Below are 17,879 nucleotides of genomic sequence, written 5' to 3'. Positions count from 1 at the left end.
GTCAAGTTGCTTAAGTGAAGGCATCCCAAAAGGACCATGCACAATCGGGTCAAGTACATACCAAATATAGTTACGGGCTTAGACACTAATCCAACAGTCTCCCACTTGGATAAGTCTAGTAACTATAAATGCAAATACTATCCGGTTAGCAATCGTAGCTCTCAAAGACGCTGTCGAACTCTGATCTTATCAGTAACCTGCCCTTTAGATAAGGGCTCATATAGTCCTTCATTCTAAATATCGCGCGGACAATTACATGGAACATAGTCATACTTATTGTCCATCAGTTTGTTTCTCGATCTCTGATTCGTCTGACATAGAACTTAATTGAACACATCAATTCAGTCCTGACCGGGCCCGACATATAAGTCAAAACAAATCATCCCCAGATATCGCTTTTACCCTCTTAAGATAAAAGGAACAGATAAACTTCGAATTATATGCATTTACCATTCACTCATCAAATCATGCACATCAATGTGTTTTATAACATCAAGTTACTGATGCGTTTACACATTATCATTGCACAACCAACTCGCAAATAATAAACCATATATCTAGGTTTTAAGACCATATGATATTATCGTCTTGCGATCACTAGTGATAAATTCCATGAAGTGATACCAGCAAGAGCGGGTTTAATCCAATGCTTAAATCATATTCATAAGCACTCATGAACGTTGCAAGAAACCTTTGTTATGTCTAATACACTTTAGACAATTTACAAACCAATTCATGACAATCTTCTTTCATACCTACTCCCAAAGTATGAGCGACTGTGGAACGTTCGAATAATCTTATTATTCAGGAAGTCAAAACATGCAAAGTGAAACAATAGGTAAACAATCAACACAAGATAGCAACTTTACTTATAAATAATACTCATTTATTTAATCATTAAATGTCAATTACATTTATCTATTACATGTTTCGAAGCTATCTAATCTAAACTAATATCGTCCTTCGGCTTGATGCTCCTAGCATGCTGCAAATGCTTAACCCTACTCAGTCCCTTCGTAAGAGGATCTGTTGGGTTATCCTCCAACGATACCCTCTTCACTACGAGGAGTCCCTCTTCCACCTGATGTCAAATAAAATGATATTTCCTGTTGATATGTCGAGATCTGCCATGATCCCTCGGTTCCTTTGTCAAGGCAACCGCTCCTTCCTTATCACAGACAATTTCAATGGGCTCCTTTATGGCTGACACAACTCCAAGGTCTCCAATGAAGTTCTTCAACCATATCGCCTCCTTTGACGCTTCGCTCGCTGCTATGTACTCTGATTCTCACGTTGAATCAGCTACGGTCTCCTGCTTGGAACTCTTCCAAGTCACTACTCCTCCATTTAGGGTAAAGACTCAGCCCGAATGCAAACGATAATTGTCCCCGTCGATCTGAAAACTGGCGTCATTATACCCTCACACCCTTAAGTCATCACTCCCACTGAGGACTAGAAACCATTCCTTGGTCCTCCGAAGGTACTTAAGAATATTCTTGACTGCAGTCCAATGTGCTTTACCAGGGTTCCCTTGATAATTTTTTGACCATGCTCAAAGCAAAGGCCACATCAGGGCGAGTACAAGTCATATCATAAATCATCGAGCCAAATGCGGAAGCGTATGGTACTCGGCTCATCTCTACTATCTCGACTTCGGTACTCGGGCTTTGAGTCTTACTCAACTTGGCATTACTTTGGATTGGTAACTCCCATTTCTTGGAATTCTCCATACTAAAACGTTTTAGTACCTTGTCCAAGTAAGTATTCTGACTAAGTCTTATTAGCCTTTTACTCCTGTTTCTCACTATCCGTATTCCTAAAATATAGGCAGCCTCTCCGAGGTCCTTTATAGTGAAACACTTCCCAAGCCAGGACTTGACTTCTTGTAGCGTCGGGATGTCGTTTCCTATGAGTAGTATGTCATCGACATACAATACGAGGAAGCTAACTATACTCCCACTGACTTTGACATATACACATGATTCATCCTCGCTTCGCAGAAAACCAAACTCTTTGACTTTCTCATCAAAACAAAGATCCCATCTGCGAGACACTTGATTCAATCCATAAAATATATTTCTCAAGCTTACACACTCTATTAGGATGCTTCGCATCAACAAAACCCTCCGGCTGACTCATGTACTTAAACATCCTCAGCCAACTTTCCGTTAAGGAAAGCGGTTTTGACATCCATCTGCCATATCTCATAGTCATGAAATGCAACCCCACGGGAGAGGAAGTCACATACCCCCTACGTTTCGACTTCCATACTTCCAACAACGAAGCAAAGTACGAAGACTTGCTAGCCGGCCTCAGATTGGCAGTAAAAATGGGAGTGGAAAGAGTCACGGCTTTGACTGATTCGTGTTTAGAAGCCAACCAAGTATCAGGGGAATTCGAAGTGAAAGACAGACGAATGAAAAAGTATGTCAAAGTAGTACAATGAATCATGAATTCTCTAAAAAGTTTCACGATAAAACAGATCTCGAGGGGAAACAACAGGCGAGCAGACGCCCTCAGCAAGTTGGTGTCAAAATATTTCGGGCATCTCTTGAAGGAGGTGCTGGTGGAAATACCAAAACAAAAAAGCATTGACGAACGACATGTTGATTCTCTATCAATAGCACAACCCAACTGGATGACGCCCATCATGGACTATCTCCAGCACGGTATACTCCCCGAAGATCATGGAGAAGCTCGGAAAACAAGGGTACGAGCCCCCCCCCCCCCCCCCCCAATATGCAGTCCTAAAGGGAGCATTGTATAGGAAAGGCCATACAGCCCCGTGGCTCAAATGCATAGATAGCACGGCAGTGAAGCTGGCTCTAAAGGAAGCGCACGCATGGTCAGCCAGAGCCCACGAAGGAGCACAAGCGCTCACAGGCAAAGTGTTGTGCATGGTCCTTTACTGGCCAGAAATACATCAAGATACGGTCGAGCTAACACGGATTTGTGTGGAATGCCAAACTTTCTCACCAGTGCAAGGAGTACCACAATCCAGGTTAACAAGCATAGTTAGCCCCTGGCCCTTCTTGATGGGTTTTGGTCATAAGACATCCTATGTGCTCATACAAACCCTAATGCTTGGATCTAGGTTTCTCTATTGTACATACTTTGAATCCAAGACTTTGAACCCTAATTCTAACATATGGAAATCAGAATTCACATGTAAATAGGTTTAAGAACATACCTTGATTGTTATGTAGCAATAACAATCCAATTCCTCCTTGAATTGACCTTGGAAAGCAGAGAGTCACAAGTGTCACTCCTCTAATGGCTTACAAACACCATAAGCAAGTGGAGAAGGTATATGGAGAGAGGAGGGAGGTTAGAATTCGTGTTTGGGACTTCTTTGGAAGGGATACCCGAATTCATAACCCTAGGGGTGTTTATATAGGTGTAGAGATAGGGTTTCAGTCATTATCCTTATCTAGTTGATTATCCATTAAGCAACCAATAAGATAATCCTTGAATCCTTATCATACTCGAATTCTAAGGCTTTCCAACCTTAAATTCGTTCACCATACTTATAAGATAATTCTTACCTTATTTTGTAACTATCACATAATTACAATTCAGCCCCTCAAGTTTAATTAATTACATTTGATCACTAAACTAATTCTTAATTAATTATCGACCAATATTAATTAAACAAATATGATTTCTCCTTTAATATATTATTCTTATAACATATTAATAAATCATATTATCCTCTCTCTCTATATATATTTCTCCAATCAAGTTGCTTTGGTGAAGGCAACCCAAAAGGACCATGCACCATCGGGTCAAGTACATACCAAAATAGTTATGGACTTAGACACTAATCCAACAGTCTCCCACTTGGATAAGTCTAATAACTATTATGCGTATGACTTCAGATCCCGATCTGCAATCGTAGCTTTCCAAAGCCGCTGTCAACTCTGATCATATCAGATACGCGTGTCCTTAGATAAGGGATCATATATTCCTCCATTCTAGATATCATATGAGATATGATTTCTAATCATTCTCTTTGTACTACTTCTCGATTTCTGATTTATGACGACAGACTAATTGAACAAATCAAATTAGCCCTAGCCCGGCCGAGCATTTACGTTTGTCATCACTAAACCATCGAGGGGCCCAAAGATATCGCTTTTATCCTACTTTGGATAAAAGGAACGGATAAACTTTGATACAATGCTTGCTTGTACTCACGCACCGAATCACACACAACAATATGTTTTATAATACCAAGTTACTGGTGCGTTTACGTATTATCAATGTGCAACCGATTCGCAAGATACAACTCACACATCTCGGTTTCAAGAATATAAGATGTTATCGTCTCACCAATCACTCATGATACAATCCATGGAGTGATCCAAGTGAGCGTGGGTCTAATCCAATGCTCAAATCACATTCATAAGCACTCATGAACGTTGCAGCAAACATTTGCTTATGTCTAATACTCTTTTAGACAATCCACACACCAATTCACAACAGTCTTTATTCATATCTACTTCCAACATATGAACGACTGTGGCCCGTTTGAATAATTCGATTATTCTTAATAAACTCAATTATTCTGGAAGTCAAAACATGCAAATGTGAAACACAAGAATAATACTAATCCCATATGGCCTCAAACCTTTGAGTATAAATAAAACTCCTTTTATTTATCACCATATCGATTACTCATTATTTGTCGTTTCGGGTAATCAACTTCTTACTTGAATTACAACACTTGTCCCATGCTCCTAGCATGCACACAATGTTTACCTATGGTTCTTACTTTGTGAAATAGATCACATTGAACACATTTCCAAGCATTCTCATTTCACAACTCCAAATCCTTTTCATAAGTGAAAGAATATCAAATTCTTGCTACTTATATAATATGCTAGATTCTAACATTTTATGCAATGATCTCTTTTGTAATGTCACTGCACCAAAGTCACAAAGACTTTTGCCAATGATATTACAAAGTCTTCTATCGGAGATTGTTACAAGACAATTCCATAGATGTGATGTCTCTCACTCAAAGTACTTTCTTTGAACATCCTTTTGCATAGATGTTTCTAATCTAGTCATAGATTTCTCAATATTCAATTCCCAATATGGACACAATTCCATACGTTCCATATGACAACTCATTCTTAATAGAATCTTATCTATTCGTAATGATGTCGATACGGTCCATCCAATATGGAAACATTTCCATATTTTCCAATACTATACTTCCAACTACTCACAAGCGACCAATCTTCGTCGAACTTGGATTGTCCTTTGATAGTTGTTTAATTATTTTAGTCAAAACCAATTCTAGTCCCTTTTCCCTCTAAATGCGCTCGTCATTTGGAAAATTTTAGAATGGTCAAACATTAAAGCATTTGCAATCGATCCTATACCCGAAGCGTATGGGACACGACGCATAATGTTTTATTTGCTATGTTCTCAAAATTCGAATTGTGAAGAGGGATGCCGTAATCATAATCGAAATTTTAAGAACACACTTTGTACCTTTGACTAATTTTATTAACATTTCTCAACCTAAACCTTTAGATTTGAAATGAAGCATAATATTCTCTCCCTTAATTATAGCAAAACAACTTTTCAACTATTGCGACTTTGCAAATTATGACTCATGTTTTCTATAATTAATATTGCTAACCTTGCAATACTTTCCTTAATAATCATACAATCATAACTTTTATGCTCCCACTATCTTGATGATTATTATAAAACATAACACTTATGCTCCCACTAGCTTCGACATGTATTCATAAACATCTTAACTTTCAGAAAACAATACTTATTGAATTTCTTAAGTTCATGTTTCTAATACTTAGTGCTTTGATAATCCTTTATCAATGCTTCTTGAACTTATACACCTTTGCCTTCGATAGTTCATATGTGTGTCTAAACAATTAAGACTAATTGCCAAACCTCACAATTCAAATTATGGAAAGGGATGCCGTAACCATAATTGAATTCGAGAATGCAATTTCACTATCTTCTTAAAATCTTTCTTAGTGAAAGCATTTCCTCACAATCATTTTCATGAAGGAGGAAATCTTATGACACTTAGATTTTAGCGGTGTATGTGTTCTTATCCATGTGAATTTGTTAAAACTAAAGTTTACGACAAATTCAAACTCTTATGGATCGAACTTTCTTGATCTCGATTTCTTGCCTTATGGTAGCACAGCTGCCCACCATGTCTTCCAAGTAGTTAAGCAGCTCACCCTTTCCTATCAATGTACCTTTCATTGATTAAGGTGCTTTGCCTTTTATGCGTTCAAAATGAGTACTCATAGAACTCACATGCATAATTAACTCGATTGGATTGTCACAGAATCAAAATAATGTCAACACGATAGGTTGTAAACCTCAACTCGTGTGCTAGTGACGATTGATAAGGTTTATTTGATTTGTTCTTGAAACCTTTCAAGACCATTAAGACTCCCACTGACTCCTTGACATATAAGATTCTCTTGTCGAAACATTTCTTGACGAACAAATATTCAAGAGTTAGTGTAGTTTTTATTAAAACACTTCATAAATTGGTCCAAGTTGGTCTTTGTCTTATTCAAGACATCACAACTTCCTACATTTGATGAATGTTATAAACCTTTAATACTTTTCACTCATTGTCACAATCTTAACTTTAAGACTTGTTATTGGAACGAAGTATGATTGACTTATTGATTTAACCATTTCTTCAATTCTTGATTCCTCTTCTTAGACATACAATTGTACTAAGACTTACTCAGAGGATCAACTGAGATATGGTTCTTAATCATTAAGACCTATCATAAAGCATAAAAGGTACTCTCCCTTCTTCTTAGAATGGAAAAACTTTTATCTTTCTGCCTACTTGATTCTTCTTATTCGTTCTACTATTGATCTAAACCCTTTAATCAATTTAGAATTACACTTAATCTTGTAAGTATAATCATATTTACTAAGCCTTTAGTAAGTCATGACGAATATCTTTGTTATTCTTATGGTGAACTTGATCAACACGCTACTTTGTGTACTTGATCTCCTAGTCCTTCACTTGACACTTTGTCAACGAATTGGTCTATATGAATTTCTCATTCATCATGCAACCAAGTTGCATGATTCCAAATTTCTGTCCGATTGAAACTTTGGGCGATGAGAAACTCTCCCTATTTGGTAAATTCTTGACATTTCCATAAATAACATAAACAAGAATCATATCCATTCGTTGTAGAAATATTCAAACATCGATTCTCATAATGATTTCATTGTAAGGAAATAAATAAGTCAAACAAAAATTTATTTTATTTACAAAAGCAGCGGAAAAAATTTGTCCTTACAATGCAAAATCCATTGAAAACTATGTACAGAAGAAAAATTCTAACAACCCTATCATAACTTTCTAAGCCTAAAATCTAATCTTCAAGTCCATGCGATCGAGATCCATCTCTTGTGATTAGATTCATCTTGCTTTCTCTTATCAAGCTTCCTTTCTTTTCACCGACCCTACAAAACATTCAAATGCAATCTTATTACATCATGTATTAAGAATCAATGAATAGGAACTCAATGGAGTTAGATAGTGGATTTTACCTGAAGCGCGGCCATACTCTTTGACTCTCCCAGCTTCTGGACTCTTCAAGCTCTTTGGGCAGACTTGTATCCAACGCCCTCTCTTTTGGCAGCAAACGCAGGTCGGTTCTCCTAGAACGTCCTCGGAAGCATGGTTGGTTGACTTTTCCAACAAATACGCTCCATTGCTTCGCCAAATCATTTCTGATTCAGCAGCAATGAGCATGTAAGTTAGGTCAATGAGGTTGTCGTCATGATCCATCATATAATATTTCCTTTTGAACTCATTATATGATTCAGGAAGTGACTGCAAAACCCAATTTACAGCCAACTGATCTGGGAATGACACACCCAACATTTTCAACCTATCAATGTGTGATTTCATTCCTAGAACATGGGCACACACGGGTTTACCATCTTCATGTTTCATTTCCAATAGGGCTTTAGTGATATTGAACCTTTCAATTCTTCGATCTTGTGGGTTGGGGAGAACAATAGGAGGAGGAGGAGGAAGTGAAGCATGATTTCTCGTTCCTCGATTAAATCGTGGAATATCATCTTCACGTGGAATGCTTGTTCCACGGGATTTGGGAAGACCATAGTTGTCGAACTTTGACATCTACAAAACGGGAGAAAAACAAATTCAAGTTAGTTGATTGATGGAGTCATTAGTAAATCACCCAAATGAGATACTAAGGCTAGGACCCAACACAATATTCTACAACTCGGGAGAGGGATGCCGTAACCCTAATTGCAGAATATTTGAAGGTAAGTGAATGACGATTCACTAATTTCCACCAGGAAAAACGAAAAAAATTTAAGTTTTAAATCTATGAAAACTCCTAGATCCTTTGAGATACATTGAACTTTCAATGGCATGTTTAAATCTCGATATGCCCCTCTTGTTTGTGACTGGGATGCCGAGGATCACAAAGCGGGTGTGAATAACCATACAAACTTACATGGTGCCCTCACATGTTACAGTCACCTATTCGATGTGCCGGTAAACCACACACGCTCCACCGAACTATGACAAACATTGAGTCACCCTTTGCTACCTTTGCTTAGACCCATTTAGTGTGCCGGTTAACCACACACGCTCCACTAACGTCTTCGCAAGGGCACAAAGTGTAATTTCATGGAATTGCATCAATTCACTTTTGCCTAAGTAACTAAGATTGGGAATTTTGTGAAAACATTTAGTTACTTTAGTAATTTATTATACTTATAATGGAAGGTTTCGTCCTATCCTACCCGTTCGGCTAACGACCCTCCACTAGTCAAGAGTGCGGTGGGTAAGAGTGGATACCCATTCAATCGCCATTTTATAGGCAATTTCCTTAAACATCCCTTATAGACTAGCTTCGTGAATGAGGCCTACTAACGGTAAGACTGACTTTTAGTTATACATATGTATAATGTTAGACTTTTAATGTTGTATATAGTATAGGGTGTATTTTATAACTTTTAAAATACTATGTGGTTAACTTTAACAATTACACTTTTAATTCTATTAAATGGTTAACCTAAACTTTTATGGATTTATTAAACCTCTTTTAATTATACACCTTAATTAATTAATAAAACCATAAGGGTGTGATTTGAACTTTTTCAAAACTATGCTAGGGTTTTAGAATTTAACATTTCTAATTAAACTTTTAATCAACCTTTAAATTCCAAAACTTGAGGGCAAGTTTTGAAACATTTCAAACCAAAGGGTTTAGAATTTAAATATGCATCAAAATTATACTATTTAATCAAAATTTAAATTCCAAAACTTGAGGGCAAGTTTTGAAACCTTTTTCAAAACATTAGGGTTTCAACTATTTAAATTTCAAAACAACAAAACTTTTGGGGTTCAAATTTAAACTATAAAACCTAAAGGGCCAAATATGAAACTTTTCACAACAACAAGGATCAAATAACAAATAATTCAAATTAACATTTAATCACATAATTATCCATATTTGATGATTTCTTGCAAAATAATTTATCAATTTACTTAAAATAATTAATCAATTATCTTATAAGGAAACAATTATCTTATTAATTGATAAATATCTTCAATTAGATTAAAAATATAGTCAAATATATTATATAATCGGATTAATATTAATCTAACATGATAAGGTAATTATCCCAATGCAAAAACAGCAAGAAATCCCGAGATAAGCACTATCTGACGCACCGACTCGCCGAGTCACCCTCTGGAACTCGCCGAGTAAGGCTGACTCGCCGAGTCCAAGAGTGACTCGCCGAGTCAGGTCGAACAGTGAGGCCAAAACACGATTTTCAGTTACATCAAGCATCAATACAATAGAAACCAATCATGGCTCTGATACCACTGATGGGTTTTGGTCATAAGACATCCTATGTGCTCATACAAACCCTAATGCTTGGATCTAGGTTTCTCTATTGTACATACTTTGAATCCAAGACTTTGAACCCTAATTCTAACATATGGAAATCAGAATTCACATGTAAATAGGTTTAATAACATACCTTGATTGTTATGTAGCAATAACAATCCAATTCCTCCTTGAATTGACCTTGGAAAGCAGAGAGTCACAAGTGTCACTCCTCTAATGGCTTACAAACACCATAAGCAAGTGGAGAAGGTATATGGAGAGAGGAGGGAGGTTAGAATTCGTGTTTGGGACTTCTTTGGAAGGGATACCCGAATTCATAACCCTAGGGGTGTTTATATAGGTGTAGAGATAGGGTTTCAGTCATTATCCTTATCTAGTTGATTATCCATTAAGCAACCAATAAGATAATCCTTGAATCCTTATCATACTCGAATTCTAAGGCTTTCCAACCTTAAATTCGTTCACCATACTTATAAGATAATTCTTACCTTATTTTGTAACTATCACATAATTACAATTCAGCCCCTCAAGTTTAATTAATTACATTTGATCACTAAACTAATTCTTAATTAATTATCGACCAATATTAATTAAACAAATATGATTTCTCCTTTAATATATTATTCTTATAACATATTAATAAATCATATTATCCTCTCTCTCTATATATATTTCTCCAATCAAGTTGCTTTGGTGAAGGCAACCCAAAAGGACCATGCACCATCGGGTCAAGTACATACCAAAATAGTTATGGACTTAGACACTAATCCAACACTTCTATCAATGGGGAATTGACATTGTCGACCCCTTCCCAGAGGCGGCAGGGAAGGTAAAATTTATAGTAGTGGCGGTCAACTACTTTACAAAATGGATAGAAGCAGAATCGTTGGCATGCATCACCGGGAGACAGATAATCAATTTCGTCTGGAAAAACATCATAAAAAGATTCGGAATGCCCAAGATCCTGGTCAGTGACAATGGTTTACAGTTCGCGGAGAACCCCTTCAAGGACCGGTGTAGAGAAAAAGGAATAGAACAGAGATTCACATCCGTGGCTCATCCCCAAGCCAATGGACAAATGGAGGTGTCTAACAGAACATTGGTGCAAGGGATCAAGAAACGACTAGGCAAATCAAAAGGCAACTAGGTAGACGAACTACCAGAAGTCCTATGGTCATATCGAACTACACCACAGACCAGCACAAAAGAGATGCCATTATGTTTAGCCTACGGAGCCGAAGCAATGCTACCGACATAAATGGTGATAGGATCGATACGAACGGAGTACTTCCAGGAACAAGAAAACAGTGAAAACCTAAGAGAAAACTTGGACCTCCTGGAAGAACGACGCAAGCGCTCAAGCATGTGTCAATCTGCCTACAAAAAGATGGTAGAAAGATACTACAATCAGCGTGTCAAGGACAAAGCGTTCTGGGTATGGGACTTCGTCCTGCAAAAAAATGAAGTCAACCATGCACAAACAAAGGGGAAACTAAGCCAGACGTGGGAGGGACCATACAAAGTAGTCGAGACACATCGCAACGTATCGTACTCCCTCGAGACTCCGGAGGGGAGGCAGATACCCAGGACATGGAATGCGAGGAACTTGAGGAAGTTCCATGTCTGAGTAGTGGCAAGACCCTATGCAGAAGGGAAGATGAAGGCGTACAACCTTCAAGCAACAGGTGTAAACCCCCAGGCAGTAGGGAGAACGAGGAAAACATCACATGGCCGGATTGATCACTCGGACCAACAAATGGACACTCACGGTAGTCCAATAGGGAATTATAGTACAAAACAGTTATGTATCAGAATTACATAAATAAAAGAACATGCATTGTCTTTAGTACGTAATGAAATGAGCACGCCTAACATTATAGCAAACACAGCATAAAGGATACTCAGTGAATCCAAGATGCAATACACATGAGGATGGAAATATAACATAATATAAAAAAAGAAAGAGAGTCTAACAGAAAATCAACCTACACAGAAGGTTTGAAACGATTAAAAGAAAGCATGACAATCAAGGCAGTTCAGCAAACAAAGTCATACCATCGTCCATTTACACACAAAGGCCTTAGGGGCCATAAACTAAAAACATCAACAAAATAAAGGACTCATAGGCCATAAAACGATTAAGACGCAACACAATAAAACAAAAGCTTCAACAAAATTTTTTCACACCCTATAAGGGAAGCTCTGAATAACTTCATACACCACCACTAGCACCGCCGCCACCGACATCACTACCACTAGCATTGTCGCCACCGGCATCACCACCACCAGCCCCACCTGCCTCACCACCTAACCCTACACCCAGTACATCCACATCCTCCTTACCCTCATCAGATGCACATAATTCTCTCACCCCATCCACATCCAGGCGACCCAACCCAAGCAAACCAACAAAGTCCATAGTCGTAAAAGCTAACAAAGTGTCATCCAAGGCTGAAGAGTGACTAGACCGCGATTCACTAGCCGAAGGGTCGTAAGTCCCAGCGTCAACCTAAGCTTTTAAGTTCGCCCAACCTGACTCCTCGCCAGCAACAAAGGCAGCATGACGGATACGGCTAATACCACCTGTGAACTCGGGATGCTCGAGAAGTTGTCCATCACACGCACAAATCCAACCTGAAGGAGCCAACTGCGATCTGCTCTTAACACCTACAACTCACGCTCACGATCAACAAGGTCTCGCTCCAGGCTTTCATTATGGATCATCAAACCTTTGTTCGCTTGGGTCAAAGATTCCAGTTGACCCTCCAAAACACTACGCACATCCTCTAACGCCAACTTCCCTGACACCAAAGACTTGTTCTTATTTTCCAACCGACCAACGGTGGCGCTCAGGTCCGCCACTTTACTCCTCAAACCAGCCTCACTCTTAACAAGGGAAGAATGCACATGCTCCAATTCCTCAAATCGTTGCACACTGCAGGACACAGCAGCCAGATATGTCATGGCTTGTGCAACGACATAGGCAAGGTTATGAGCCAAGACAACATTGCTCATTGAATCCATATCATCCACGGTGGCAGGAGGAAGAGCATGACGGGTAAAATCCAAAGCAACTGAACGCATAGATAAACGAGAGTCAGATTATAAGCTCCATCCCGAAACAAATACAGGTGTTCTGCGCAACACCTCCACAATAACGGGTTCATAAAATAGCCACTCAGGACTACCTCTCGAAGATTGAGGCGTAACACCAGCACCTGAAGAGATTGGGACAATGAGCTGATAAGACGCCCTTTCGATACCCTCAGACCGTCGAACGTCATCATCGGGTATCACTAACACATTCCCTGGATTGGACGGCATAGATGACAACAGACGCATACGACCACGACAATGCACCACGTGCTGCCCGATGGGTCCCGAGCTACCCTATGGCACTGGACCACTCATCTCCTACACAACTTTCCTTTTCTCTCCCGACGAACGCCGGCCATAGCCCCAACCTTGTTGTCCACTACATTATCAGCCGCCGACCCAGTAGGAATGCGAGCTCTAATTGTGGGGGTCACGACAGTATAGGAGCCCGACTGGCTTCCCGACGCAGTAGAACACCCCACAGGTTGTGGGGCACCGGAGCAGCAGCAGTCAGGCGACATGGGGAGGAAAAGTCTTCCCCTGGTAACGACCCCGCAGTACAGAGTCCACAGAGACGGAACATTCAACACCTGTCGAACAAACGGAAGAGGCAACCATGAAAAGGCAGAAGCAAACAAGAACCCTTCCTAAAAAAAGGGGGGAGAAGAAGGGGAGCAAAGAGAAAGGTAAGAACAACTCACCATTAGAAGCAGTGTAGAACACAGACATCTCCCCCCGGGAGCGCCAACTGGGGCTCATCCCGACACCGGCAAGTATAACCTCTGACATCACATCAATGTCCACTTGGAGAGTGCGCAAGAGATCTGAAGTCGCCTGATTGTAGGGGAACAGTTTAGGGATGGCGTCGGATAGCGTGGTCTCCCGGGGGTGCTCATGGCCAAGCAACTCTTGGTTGACCCACAACCACTTGTCCTGCCAGTTCTTGGGAGGTTTGTTGTCAAGGACGAGATCATGCCCCCCCCCCCCCCGCCCGGCGGGCAGAAAAGGTGTACTTGTCATTGGTACCAACAAACCAGAAGAAGTACTTGAAAATGAAGTAGTCGGGAACGATGCCATTGGCCCGACATATCATCTCGAAGGCCACCATCTTATGAACAGCACCGGGACTTAGCATCTGAACACTACACCCGTTACGCCGGAGTATTTCTTCTTGAAATTCAGTCAACGGAATATGAACACCGGCGTCGAAGGTCTTCAGGTAAACACCTACTTTCCTGGGAGGAGGTCGAGTAATCAAAGAACCAAAGACCGGAAACTCCACTCCATCAGCTAGAGTGAGGCCGTAAGCCTCTTGAAGGGTGTCGAACTCGAAAGAACTAAGTATCAAGCTCTGAGCGGAAGCCATGACAAAGAACAGAATGAGGGAGGAGAGAAAGGAATGAAGAGGAAGGATAAGAACGAGAAGAGAAAACAGCTTGGGAGCAATAAAAGGAAAAAGCAGGATTTACGAAAATCCCTGACACGACTGACGTAACCGTCGCGCGCATGTTGTAACGTCACATCACTGGAATGAAGCGTCAACTGAGTAAAAGCATGACACGTGCACCAGCAGTTTAGTCCAGAACATGATAACTAGCTAGCATACGCTATGACTACTGGATTGGGGGACTTGATGACACGCCTCTCAGAGCGGGCCAGAAGCAAGCGAATCCCCAACGAGACGCTAGCAGCGAGAAGCCGGCCTAGCGACTCGGCCGCCTCAGCAGTCCAGGACTCCCGCGAGGCGACCGCGTAGGAAGTCCGCCCTTGCTAAATATCGTCCTTTAGCTACAGTCCAAGGATAACGACTCTAGGAGACAAAGAGTGAGGTCAGAGCATTATCGCCTGGACCAATCGTTGGGCCGGACACAAACGTGGAGCATGGCCCTCCAATAAGAATGGTGGATCCTGTCGGAACCGCAGTCCTTGTCCCTCGTACGGACCGAGGAAGATCCTCAGTATAAAAGGACAGTCACTTTGCCTTGGGAGGTAAGCGATTCAACCCCGATCATACACCTCCATACTCATACATTTACCTGACTAACTTGACCGTCAGAGCGTCTTTCCGGGACCTCCTCCCGGAGAGCGGCTGACGTCTTTTCTTTCTTTGTGGCCTTTCAGGTTCAATTCTGGCAACCATCTCTTAGCAGTCACGGTGGTTCGGAACCAGGTCGTATCAACTAGCATCACCTTAATAGATTTTATCTTCGTAATTGGTGAGAAGGTCTCATCAAAGTCAACTCCGGGAGTTTGAGTAAAGCCCTTCGCAACCAATCGCGCCTTATAGGTGTGTACCTTACCATCCATGTCGGTCTTTGTAACATTCGGATTCCCAGGTACATTATTTATTCTTTATTTTGAAGATTTTGGAGGGACTCGACGAGTTGATGCTTAGACTCGCCGAGTAGAGTCGCGAATTCCACCCGGGTTAATGACCGGACTCGGCGAGTCCGTGCTGTTTAATGAAGCCCTAATTCTCGGGGATTATGACCTATTTAAAAGGGCTTATAGCCACCAATTGTGGCTACCAGACCCCTGAGTGAAGCCCTAAGCAATCTAGAGCGTTTGTGAGGAAGAAGAGGCCATTTTTGATCCTTGTGTGGGTGTTTTTGCAAGAAGAAGGTGACCAAGGCAAGAGGGAACTGAAGAGGGTGCTATTATGTGGATTTCAGAGCCTAAGGACTTCATATTGAGGTATATATTCGATCCTTCTTCAGTTTTGGGTGTTAATCCTTAAGAGTTAGGGTTTCTAGCCCATTTAGACTGTGAATGATGGTGCGATTGGTCTCTTCTTGTGTTGAGGCTTCGGATCTGGATCCAAAGAGGTCCAGAGACCTTAACTCCTTGATCTTTATGGGGTGACATTGGGTAATATGAGCTTAGGGTGACATATTGAGGCCATTTCTTCAAATAGAGCCATTGGGTCTTTGCATGAGCATCAAGATCCAGACTTTACGTGTTTATATTGCTTAAGGAGGCCAGATCTATGAGTTAGGGGAACGGATCTAACCTCAGGAGGTCATTTGAGCTTGAGCATGGCATGAACTCGCCGAGTCCCAAGAACAGACTCGACGAGTGGGGCTAGGGTTTTCCCATAGTTCACTCAGTGAGTAACTTGCCGAGTTGGAGGAATGACTCGGTGAGTCAGAGGGAAATAGAGGATTGGAGTTCAAGGTGGAACTCGCCGAGTTCATAATGGGACTCGGCGAGTTGAGTCAGGGTGGCCCCACGATTCATGTCAGGTGTAACCCGTTGAGCAGGGGAAAGACTCGACGTGTCATGCGAGACTAGAGGGATAGTGAACACGCGTAGACTCATCGAGTCGCCCAAGTGTACTCGGCGATTCGGGTCAAAGTTTGACCGTTGATTTTGAGGGTTTGGTCAACAATGGGGTCTTTGTGTTAAGAGAGAGGTAAAATGGTCTTTTACCCTTCTGAGGGTGCCAAGAGAGGGTTGAGTCTAGTCTCGAGAGTTATATTTATGAGAGTACTTACTTTATGTGACTAGGCGGAGGCTAGACCATATTTCTACCGATTCAAAGATTTACCGAGACATCTGAGGTGAGTCTTCTCACTATACTTTACCTAGAGTGGTAACAGAGTTATGTGCTAGTGTACTGTTGAGTTATGTGCCAGTGTATTTGTATGTTATTTATGTGTCATTGTGATATGTGATATGCATGATTCAGAGTTTCCAGAGATAGGACCAGTGGGTCCATAAAGTTAGGGCTAGAGGGCCCATAGAGAGTTGGGACTGGAGGGTCTCACTGAGACACACTGACCCGAGGGTCAGCAGAGTTATAGCCTTGAGTGGCTAATATGTGTTAGAGTGGTATTTTGGGGAACTCACTAAGCTTCATGCTTACAGTGTTTTGTGTTATGTGTCTCAGGTACTAGTGAGGAGCGCGGGAAGGCGCCGACATGATTCGTACACACACATGGAGTTTTATGTATTTTGATCTTGGGAAATGTTTTGTGGAACAGAGATATGATACAATGAGATTTTATTAATAATTGTGAATGAAAAATGTGTTTGAAAATGTGAAAAATTGTTTTAATTTTTACAGTGTTACAGTCTTCTTCTTGAAAATCCACTTGCACCCGACCGTCTTACGACCTGGCACATTGTCAACCAAAGTCCAACCTTGGTTGTCATACATGGACTGAATCTCGTTGTCCATAGCCTCTTTCCATTTCGCAGACTTTGGGCCTGCCATGGCTTCCTTGTAGCTATTAGGATCATCCAAATTTATTAGTGTGTTTTCACTAATAAATGTATCACCTTCACTTGTTATATGAAAACCATAAAACACAGGTGGAAAACTAACTCTACTGGAACGTCTAAGAGGTAAGGATTCGTCAATCGGTTCAACCGGAGTTTCTTCCTCGGGTTGAGCGCTAGCATCAGAGGTTCCTTCATTGCTCAACTCTTGAAGTTCTTCAATATCGATTTGCCTCCCATTGTCCCCTTGGCTTATGAGTTCTTTGTAACGTCCCAATTTTCAAGACCAAAAATTTCATTTTTGATATAATAATTCAGGAAGCATTTATAAGAAAACATAACCGAGTTGTTTCTTTTCATAAAACAATCATCTCATGTCTCAAGATCATATCATAAAAATAGTAATAAAATCATAGTACAATCCCATAGATCTCAAAATGCGGAATCCTGTGTGAATGTGATGTGCAGCTACCGTGCCGGCTCCTTCCCCTTCGCTGAAGAGGTACCTGAAACAAAACTGAAAACTGTAAGCACGAAGCTTAGTGAGTTCCCCCATCATACCACATACCATACAAACACATGACATACATACTGCCAGGCATATCTGGGTACCCGACCTACCCCTTCAGTCCTCTC

Source organism: Lactuca sativa, chromosome 5 (genome assembly GCF_002870075.4).
Source record: "Lactuca sativa cultivar Salinas chromosome 5, Lsat_Salinas_v11, whole genome shotgun sequence".
NCBI classification, from domain to species: Eukaryota; Viridiplantae; Streptophyta; class Magnoliopsida; order Asterales; family Asteraceae; genus Lactuca; species Lactuca sativa.
The sequence above is the reverse complement of the archived record's forward strand: the minus strand, read 5'-3'. Positions refer to the sequence as shown.